The 10,323-nt window shown below is 41.0% G+C and overlaps 1 pseudogene; it reads left to right on the top strand.

Annotated features, from left to right (window-relative positions):
- The first annotated feature begins 9,384 nt into the window (after positions 1 to 9,384).
- LOC143406201 (diphosphoinositol polyphosphate phosphohydrolase NUDT4B pseudogene) lies at positions 9,385 to 10,003 on the top strand (annotated as a pseudogene).
- Positions 10,004 to 10,323: the final 320 nt, after the last annotated feature.

The raw sequence follows: 10,323 nt of genomic DNA, 5'->3' as shown, positions 1-10,323 counted from the left end.
TGTGTCTCCAGAGCTCCTGGCCCCAGTGCTGGCTCTTGGTAGATGATCTAAAACTACTTGTTAAATGAATGCATCAATATACATGTGCCCGATTGATGCTCCCAGCAAGATCAGGTATTATTGTTCCAATTTTCCTAGTCACAATATTAAATATTTTAAATAATGCTGATTCTCTCTCTCTCTTCTCTTTTGCTGACAATGGGTAGATGAGGGTGGTTACATTTATCATTTCATAAGCTACAAGGTATTGAAACAGGATCATAAAAGAATAGAAGACTAAACAAGAGCCAGGAAGTATATGCATTTGTGGCTAATTGCATTCATTGACAAGATATGGATTATTTCCCTTCAGGGAGAAGGTGGCTGTCTCTGTTGGAACAGGAAAATGTGGTTATTTGGGAAGAACACATTCAAAAGAATAAATGGAGCAATGGGATTTACAGTCAGGCATAGGATAAAAGTCTTTCTCTCTGCCTCCGGGTAGGGCTTAACATTTTTCCATAAACCTACAGTCATGGCAAAATGAGCTGGCAAAAGGGTGGGCTGCATTGGTTAAACATTGTGCTTGACTGCCTGTCATTTACTATAAAATTAAAGTGTGTGTCCTCCCAAAATTTATATGTCGGAATCATAACACTTGATGCAATGATATTAGGAGGCAATGGCGTTGGAATGTAATTAGGTCATGACAGTTATAAGACCCCAGATAGCTTTCTTGCCCTCTTTCTCTGAGATGAGAACATAATGAGAAGGAGGTCATTTATATGCCAGGAGAGAACTCCCATCAGAACTTAAACATGCTGACAATTTGATTTGGGATTTCCCAGCTTCCGGAACCATGAGAAATAAGTTTATTGTTTAATCAACCCTATCCATGGTATTTTCTTACAGCATTTGTTGTTTCTTCCTAGCTACATTCTATCTTAGTTTTCTTATAAACAGAACCAGAGATGGGAAGTTATGTACTGAGGATATGTTCTCAAGCAGTGAGTGAAGAAAGCAAGATAGGAGATGTTATGGTTTCTGTATGAAGTATCCCCCAAAATCTCTTGTTCATGCAGAAATGTTCAGAGATAAAATATTTGGATTATGAGAGCTATAACCTAATTAGTACATCCAAGTTTGAATGGAGTGACTGGGTAGTAACTATATGCAGGTGGGCATGGCTGAAGGAGGTGGGTCCTCGGGGCATATTCTGGAAGGGTTCTTCTTCCATTGGGTCCCTTTCTCTCTCCATCTCTCTCTTCTCCTCTCTCTCACCATCTCTCCTCCACCCTCTGTTGACTTCCCATGAGCTGAGCACCCATGAGCACCTTTCCTCTGGTGGGCCATTCCGCCATGATGCGCTGCCTCACCTTGAGCCCAGATCAATGGAGTCAGGCATCTATGGACTGAGTCCTCAGATACCACCAGCCTAAATAAACTTTTCCTCCTCTATGATTGTACTTGTTGAGTATTTTTAACACAGTGACACCAACGCTGACTAAAACAGAAAGAGAGAAACAGAAAAGGTGTGTTTTCAAGAGCAGTGTCACCTCACCTGTTCTTTGGGGAGCTCTGGAGTATGATCTGTACCACAGGGCCATTTCCTCTTTGAGATAAAGGAGAGAGATCTTTGGACTAAATACCTAAGATGTGGCTGCATGTCATGCCAGGGAGTGGGAGATAAAGAAGGACATGTCTCCCAAATACCTCCAGGGAGACAATGTACATCACTATGAACAGTTCTCTGGGAAAGATGACAGGTGGGGACATGAACAATAGCTCCCCCAACAGACAGTTCAAAGTCTCTCCAGGGGTCTGGGTGGGACAATATATTTGTTACATTTTGCTGGGTAATAGCTCATTCCCAAACTCAGCTTCTTAAAGCAATAGTACATATTTATTTTGTCTCACAATGTTTGTGGGTAGATTTTCTGGGAGTGGGTCAGCAGAGATTCTGACTCAGAGCCTTTCATGAGGCTGCAGCTTTGGTGCCACTGGGGTGCAGTCTCATGTGGAAGCTTGGCTGGGGCTGGGGCATGTATTTCCACAGTGATGACTCTCACACGGCTGGTAGGTCCCTGCTGGAGGAGGCCCCAGTTTATTCTGCCATGGGCTTCTCCACATCTGGCTGGAACATCTTGTAAGAGTACAGCTACTTCTTCAAGAGAGGGTAACAAAAGAGATCAAAGAAGAAGAACAGTGCCTTCAGAAGCCACATACCCTTTACTGTGCCATCATCCATTGGTTGTGCAAATGAGCTCTGGCTCAGTGTTAGAGTGACCTCTGTTAATAGCCTAAATACCTGGAGGTAAAAATCCTGACTCATGGGTATCCTCAAGGAGTGTGGTTGCCACACCCAAATTTGATTTCAAGTCCTTACCTTATGCATGGGTGACCAGGTAACTTCAGTTGTCTTCCTTTCTCTACAGGAATTAAGAAATATAAATAAGCAGGAAATAATCATATGTCCTCAGTCCAGCCAGTCAGATACCCTCTCACAGATTCCACAACCTGGTGAGTTAATGATGCAAAAAAGAGTTCCAAGCTATGGGCCACAGAAGACAGAAGCTGAGCAGAAACTCCTCCCACTGTAGCTAAGACTCCAGCTCCATCACCTCCTATGGCTTCTACGATTCATTTTCACTTTCTAAACCTAGTTTGCAAAACCTCCTTCCAATTCTGGGACATATAGGCTATGCATTGAATGAATTAAATTTTGCTTAAACCAGTTGGATGTGGCTTATCCTTCATAACAGTCAAACCCCCTAACAGAGAACCTGCTTTTTTCATGTTTTCTGGAATGAATATGTGTTTCTTTTATACTTGGGTGGGGGCAGGATGTAGAGAAAAGACCTTTGAAAATACTAAAAGACTCAGACCAAATTAAAACTCTTCTGAAACACATCTTTCTTCTTGCCTGAATAATATATTTCTCACCTCATTCAGATGTAGATACACACAAGCCCACCACCTTAGGAAGAAGACAGAGGGTGTGAGTCCTGTTCAGTTTGGGCAGTGTGTCAAATTCCATCCAGTCACTTTATGGTCCCTGATACTGTGCTTCTTTGAACACTAATAGACATTGCCATACTAACGGCTAGAGATGGGACAAGATCCCTGAGACAGGAAAACAGTCTCTTGCCCAGTTGTCTACCTTTTAGGATTCATGTTGTTCATAAGTCCAAAGCCAGAAGATCAACTGAAGGAAGCTGTAAAGTCTGTGGCCCACTGAGATCTGGGTGTTAGAAAATTAAGTACAGTGGTTTCATATATATAAAAAAAATGTAATATAAGAAAATCCATCTCTATGCTCTGGGACAGAGGAGAAAGGAGAAAGAGCTGGAACAACCCAGCCTGCTTTTCTACAGGCAGCAATACAGGCTCCAGAGTCAGTGTGAGATGAATTTGGTCCTCACCCAGTCAGAACTAATTCCAGAAAGGCCTGATGTGTGACCATCCACCACATCAAACTTTATTCTGGTGTCTAATATATTTGTTTTGCATGCAATGTCATGTGAAACACATCCAGCTGATTTTTCTGGTTCTTAAATACAGAAAATGGGCAAATAAAACTGTCTCCCCTGGGATTACTGAGAGAAGAGTTGCTGCTCTTTAAGAAGTCTCCTGAGGGAGACTCAGGGATGCCTGTCCTCTACACAGATTCTGCTGTCTCTCTAAAGGCTCACCCATATGCAAGCAGAAAATTCACCTGTATTTTTATTTTTTGTTGATTTTCCATAAACTTCTGTTGTGACTTCAGTTCCTCAGAGACTACACATCAAATGAAGTGAGATTGAGTATTGGAGGTTCCCTGTTAACTGGAAGTAGTGATTTCTCTCTCTCTCTCTCTCTCTCTCTCTCTCTCTCTCTCTCTCCCTCTCCCTCTCCCTCTCCCTCTCCCTCTCTCCTCCCAATGCCCCCAAGGAGATGATTTTAATAAAGAAAGACATTTCTGCCTGCTGGGATGGTACACTGTGGAAGTTGAGCAGCTATAAGTAGGGGGGAGAGAGAGAGAGAGAGAGAGAGAGAGAGAGAGAGAGAGAGAGAGAGAGAGAGAGAGAGAAATTTTAATAGTGAGAGGAAGAAATAGAAAACTGAACACCATCAATTGAACACCATCATTCAAGCATACGAAAATCTTCTAGATAGTTCAGTGATAAGCAGGAAATTGCTAATAAAGAAAGAAAGAACAACGACCTTCATAGAGGAGAATATTGCAGTTAGAATGGTTTTTTATTCTTTTTGATAGTTGGGCAGGTAAGCTAATAGCAATAGAATTTACTTTAAAGATCAACACTACAGATACTGCTGTTTATTACTGATAGTAATGTGGCTCCAGTAAGGGGAATATTAATTCTCATAAAAGCCATTGCAGCAGTCCATTTAGGCCCTGTCTGACCTGCACACACATGGGTTTCCCACTGTTGGTTCACATCTCTGGCAGGAGTTTTGTTTGGATTATACCAGGACATCTGCTCCTTGAAAATCTGTGAGAACCATTTCAGCTGCCGGTTTCAGTTCTATGGCTGATGGAACTGGGGGTGACCTTTCTCAGAATTATTTTAGCATGGAGTGATTAATTAACTCATCTGGATCCTGAATATATTTGTGTGACATAGGTGGGAAGCCAAGTGTGATAGATGGGACATCCATCCCACTGGAAATTAGTGAGAGATAAAAGAAATGATACCTTAAGGCACTTGGCTCAGTGCCAGGTGAATCCTGAAAAAATGCCAGCTATAGAGGGAAATGGTGAATGTAGCAGATGGTGCTGGATTTTGCACTCAAAATGTCAGGGTTAAAAGTCCCAAGTCTTGTGTTCTCATAGTTCCAATATATACCCACAAGATACTTAATTACACAGAGAAGAAGTAATCATTTTGCAGTGGAGGAGCATGCAGGCACCACCTGAATGATAGGTTCAAAGCTCCCTGAGCAATCACTGTGCTGACCATGCCTCCTGATACAATGCACTGAATGGGACGCATGACTGTAATGCCAGCAGCATGGAAGGCAGAGGCAGAAAAATCACAAGTTCAGAGCCAGCCTCAGCAACTGAGGAAGTCCCTGAGCAACCCAATGAGACACTGTCACTAAGTAAAATATAGAAAGGGCTGGGGATATGGGTCAATAGTTAAGTGCCTCTGGGTTCAATGCTCAGTGCCAAAAATTTAAAACAACAATGTGCATAGCAGAAATCCTGTGTGAGGAATCTACATTGATAAACATTCTACCAAATAACCAGCCTGTGCTCTTCAAAGCTGTCACAGCACCCAACAAATGTGAGTCAGAGGACTCTTTCAGATGAGCAGACACTCAAAAGTCATGACAATCGAATACATGGTGCAATTCGCCATTCCTCTTCTTCTCATTCCTTTTACTTTTTTCTTTCTTCTTTCTTTTATTTTGTTTTTCTCTTCCTTTTAATTATTTTAGTGTAAAGTACAGTTTTGTAACTAGGTGTCAAATGGTGAAATATGAAAAAAGTCAAGAGATGAGATCATGCTAATGTCTCTACCAATATTGATCTTCTCATTAAACAGTGATATTCATGTTGTGCAAGAGACTATTCTTATTTTAGGAAATAAAATGTAATTCAGAGTTAAAGGTGCATAGGACTTAGCTGATTCTCAAAATGGCTTAGGAGACAAAAAATCAGAAAACATAAAGCAAATGGGCAAAAACACAAACATTTGGGGAAGATGTATAGAATATACATGGTTTTGTTGAACTTTTGCACAAAGTATAAAAATTATAGCAAAATGAAAAATAATGCTCAGCCCTATTGACTCAGACCTGAGGATGACTTGGCTTCTGTGAACCTCAGTTTACCTATTTCAAAATGGGGACTTGGAAACAGCATATAGGACATTCTGTCTCTGGAGATGAACAAATCAGCAAAGCATTAACTCCTTCTGGAGTTAGGAGACAGGTTACAGAGTTAAGAATAGGGAGTGGTCTAGGGTACTAACTATCCATGTTTTCTAATAATAAAAATCATGATGTGACCTTGGCCAATTCCCTCCAAGAAGATGTGTTAAATTGGATCTATCAGAGAATTCTTTTTGAAATCATTCCTCCCTTTCATGGTTGTTGTGGGAATTAAGTGGGATCATCTCCAAAGGGGACTTAGTGCAATGCCTGGCACATAGTAGGGGTTTGAGTCACCATGGTAAATCTCACGGCTCTGACTGCCCTTCTCATTCATTGATCAGTATCATGCATGTTTGACCCATGATTCCTGGAGGGAAGGAAACTTACACTGTCCCTCATCACTGTACAGACTTGCCTGCTGGTCAAGTGGAAGTTCTTTCTAGAAAGTCACATGTGCTCAGTGAATGCTATTCTGGCCAGAGTGCCAACCCAAGGGTGCCACCCACCAGCCTTATCAACTTTGAGCTTGGTGGCTATTGAAGCCAGGATGACAACTCAAAGTCGTTGCCTTAAACCTACAAACCTGATTGAAAGTTCATGGTGTGCAGAAGCAAGCTGGGGTGCTGGGGAAAGGAAATTGGTACAAAATTAACAACATCATGTTCTAGGTTTTTGGAGCCAGAAAACTGCAATTTTCTGCACGTTATGAGAATTCCCTGGGGATTTCTTCCAGTCCCTTCCTCACTTGCTTCCAGCTACTTCCTGGATCAATAGACACACAACATGGCCTGTCTCTCTATGCTCTGAAAAGCACCCACTTGCTTCAGTATTCTAAGAAGATCTAAGGAGTGAATTCAGAGACAGATATAAGAGATGAAAGTCCATTTCAATTAAAAAAAAAACAGAAATAATGAAAAGAAATCCTTTGGAATGCCTAGAAATGAACGAAAATGAATCAAAATTAAGCTTCATTTGAAAGCATCAGCAACAAATTAGATTGTGCAGAAAATAAAATGGGAGGTCTCTAAAACATGACATATGAACGTAAACACTCAGTATACAATAAAGGAAAAAAAATAAAAGACCATGGTGAATATACATGTGAACTCTGTGAGAGCATCCTCTAGAGAACAAACCTAAGAAATATTAGGTTAGAAGAGAACATGGACATACAAGCTAAAAGCATTAAGAACAGCTTCAATGAGATAGTAACAGAAAACTTTCTTCATATCAGAAATGAGAGACATCAACATACAAGAATCACACAGGACCCCAAATAGATAATATCAGAACAGAAGCTATGCAATACACATTGTAATCAAAATGCCCAATATAGAAAATAAGGAAAGAATATTAAAAGTTACAGAGAAAAACATCAGGTCACTTTTAGAGGCAAACTAATAAGGTTAACATCCGACTTACCATCTCAGATCCTAAAATTGAGGTGGTCCTGCAACAAAATAATTCAAGTTACAAAAGAAAACAATTTCTTCCAAGATTACTATATTCAGCAAGGACAATCTAAAAGAATCTATGACCACTAAGCTAGCATTACAAAGAATACTCAAAAAAAACTGCACACATCGAAACTTCAAAACACTTCCAAAGCCACCAGATGAATATAGATCAATAGAAGAGAACTAAATGAATTACATGAGGGCCAGGATAGAATTAAATATATCAAACAAATCAAAATGGCAAGAAACTATATATACATATCCACAATAACACTGAATGTAAATGGTGTCAATTCCCCCAATTAAAAGACACAGATGAGGGCTAGGACAGTAACTCAGTGGTGAAGTGCATGGTTCACATGTGTGAGGCATTGGGTTTGATCCTAAGCACCATATAAAAATAAATAAAAATACTTTGTTCATTTACAACTAAAAGAATATTTTAAAAAAGAAATGAAAAGACACCAATAAGCATCATGGATCAAAAACCAATACTCAACTGTGTTCTATTTGCAAGAGGCTGATCTCATTGGCAAAGAAATCCACAGGCTAAAAGTACAGGGATAGAAAAAATATTCCATATGAATGAAGTCTGAAAACAAGCAGGAGTAGCTATTCCCTTATCCAACAAAGCATGTTTCAAGTAAAATTTAAGAAGAGACAAAGAAGGCAATTACATACTTGTAAATGGGACAACCCCAAAAGAAGATAAAACAACAGTAAATAAATAGACTCCAAATGTAGTGTGCCTAATTACATCAAAAAATGCTTCAAGAAATCCCAGATAGATCACAATACAATAATACTGGGTGATTTCAACACACCCCTAATACCAATAGATAAGTCATCAAAGCATAAAATCAAATGAGGTATCTCTGAACTAAATAATTCTATAAATCAAATAGACCTAGTAGATATCCTCAGAATATTTTGCTTCCAAACAACTGAATTTACCTACTTCTCAGCAGCCCATGGAAGGTTTTCCAAAATAGACCATATTCTAGGTGAGTCTTAGCAAATATAAAAAAATCTATATAATAATGTGTATTCTGTCAGATAATAATGGAATAAAACTAGAAATCAACAGCTAAAAATAGAAATCATAAACACATGGAGGTTGAAGAATACACTTTTAAATGAAGAGCAAATCATAGAAGAGTTGAGAAAATGAAACAAGAAATTCTGATAAACAAATAAGACCAATGATGCAACATATCAAAATCTCTGGGCCAGGCTGGGGTTGTGGCTCAGAGGGAGAGTGTTCATCTATTGTGGGTGAGGCACTAGGTTCAGTCCTCAGCACCACATAAAAACCAAAATAAAGATATTGTGTCCACCTATAACTAAAAAATTAAGTATTAATAAAAATCTCTGGCATAGTATGAAGTAGTTCTAAGACGAAAAATTAAATCTTTGAGTGCATACATTAAGAAAATAGATCCCAATTAAATAAGCTTATATTCTACCTCAAGATATTAGGAAAGGAAGGAAAAAGTAATTCCAAAATTCGTAGAAGACAGGAAATAGTGAAGATCAGAATAGAAATTAATGAAATTGAGGATCAAAAATATTTCAGATTGATTCAACTAAGAATTTGTTCTTCAAAAACATAAATAAGATTTACAAATCCTTAGCCAAACCAGTTGAAGGAAAGAGAGTGAGAAGACGTTATGGAGATGAAAAAAAGAGAGATGGGCCGCAGCGCTGCTGCTCTGTCGGCGCGAGTGCTCGCAACTGTCTCCGCGTGGCGCGAGCCTTGAGCCTGGAGCCTCTTCCCCCTGAGGGCGGCGACAGGAGGAGCGCAGGCGAGAGGCGGCGGGCTCCATGGAGAAAGGCGGACGCCGGGGCAGAGGCGGCGCTTCCATCCCGGCGCCCGGGCTCCAGTGACCCGCGCTCGCGTCCTGCACCGCGTCGGAGCGGCCGTCGGCCCCGGGACTAACCGGCCTCGCTGCCACTCCCCGCGCCGCCGCCTTTCTACCGACGCGCCAAGTCACCGACTCGCCCTCGCCCCTACTCCCCGGCGGGGTGGCGGCGGCCGGAGCAGCCTCGGCAGCAAGAGCCCGCCTCTATGATGAGGTTCAAGCCCAACCAGACGCGGACCAATGACCGCGAAGGCTTCAAGAAGCGGGCAGCGCGCCTGTGCTTCCGGAGCGAGCAGGAGGACGAGGTGCTGCTGGTGAGTAGCAGTCGGTACCCAGACCAGTGGATTGTCCCAGGAGGAGGAATGGAGCCTGAGGAGGAGCCCGGCGGTGCTGCCCTGAGGGAAATTTATGAGGAGGCAGGAGTCAAAGGAAAACTAGGAAGACTCCTGGGTATATTTGAGCAGAACCAAGACCGAAAGCACAGAACATATGTTTATGTTCTTACAGTCACTGAAATATTAGAAGACTGGGAAGATTCTGTTAATATAGGAAGAAAGAGAGAGTGGTTCAAAGTAGAAGATGCAATCAAAGTTCTCCAGTGTCATAAACCTGTACATGCAGAGTATCTGGAAAAGCTAAAGCTGGGTTGCTCCCCAAGCAATGGAAACTCCACAGTACCTTCCCCTCCAGATAATAATGCCTTGTTTGTGACTGCCGCTCAGACCTCGGGGTTGCCATCTAGTGTAAGATAGAGAGTTTGGGGAGGACCTCCCCGACCATGTGTGATCTCTTGGGGAGAGGCTTCTTCACTTTCCTTGGCAAACATCTGAATGATGCTCCCAAACTGTCTGAATTTGCCATGCAGGGATTTCAAACAATTTGCATGTTTTTCAGATGCTTTCAAATCTTCTTTAAAAAAAAAAAAAAAAGTGTAAAATATTTTGCCCCCTCATGTTATTTTTGTCATTTTTTTCACAGCATTTTCTTAGGGTTTTTTTGTTTTGATCTGTCCATTTGGCATCAGTCTTTTATCAGATCAAATTACTTGTGGGTATGTTCCCCCTAAATTGTTTTCTCATTTGCAGCATTAATATAGTCAACAAATCTTTCTGTGGTGGGAATCAATGGAAAATATTCGTAGTATT

Source organism: Callospermophilus lateralis, chromosome 1 (assembly GCF_048772815.1).
Source record: "Callospermophilus lateralis isolate mCalLat2 chromosome 1, mCalLat2.hap1, whole genome shotgun sequence".
Lineage (NCBI taxonomy): Eukaryota > Metazoa > Chordata > Mammalia > Rodentia > Sciuridae > Callospermophilus > Callospermophilus lateralis.
Note: the sequence above shows the minus strand (reverse complement) of the source record. Positions and strands in the feature narration are given on the sequence as shown.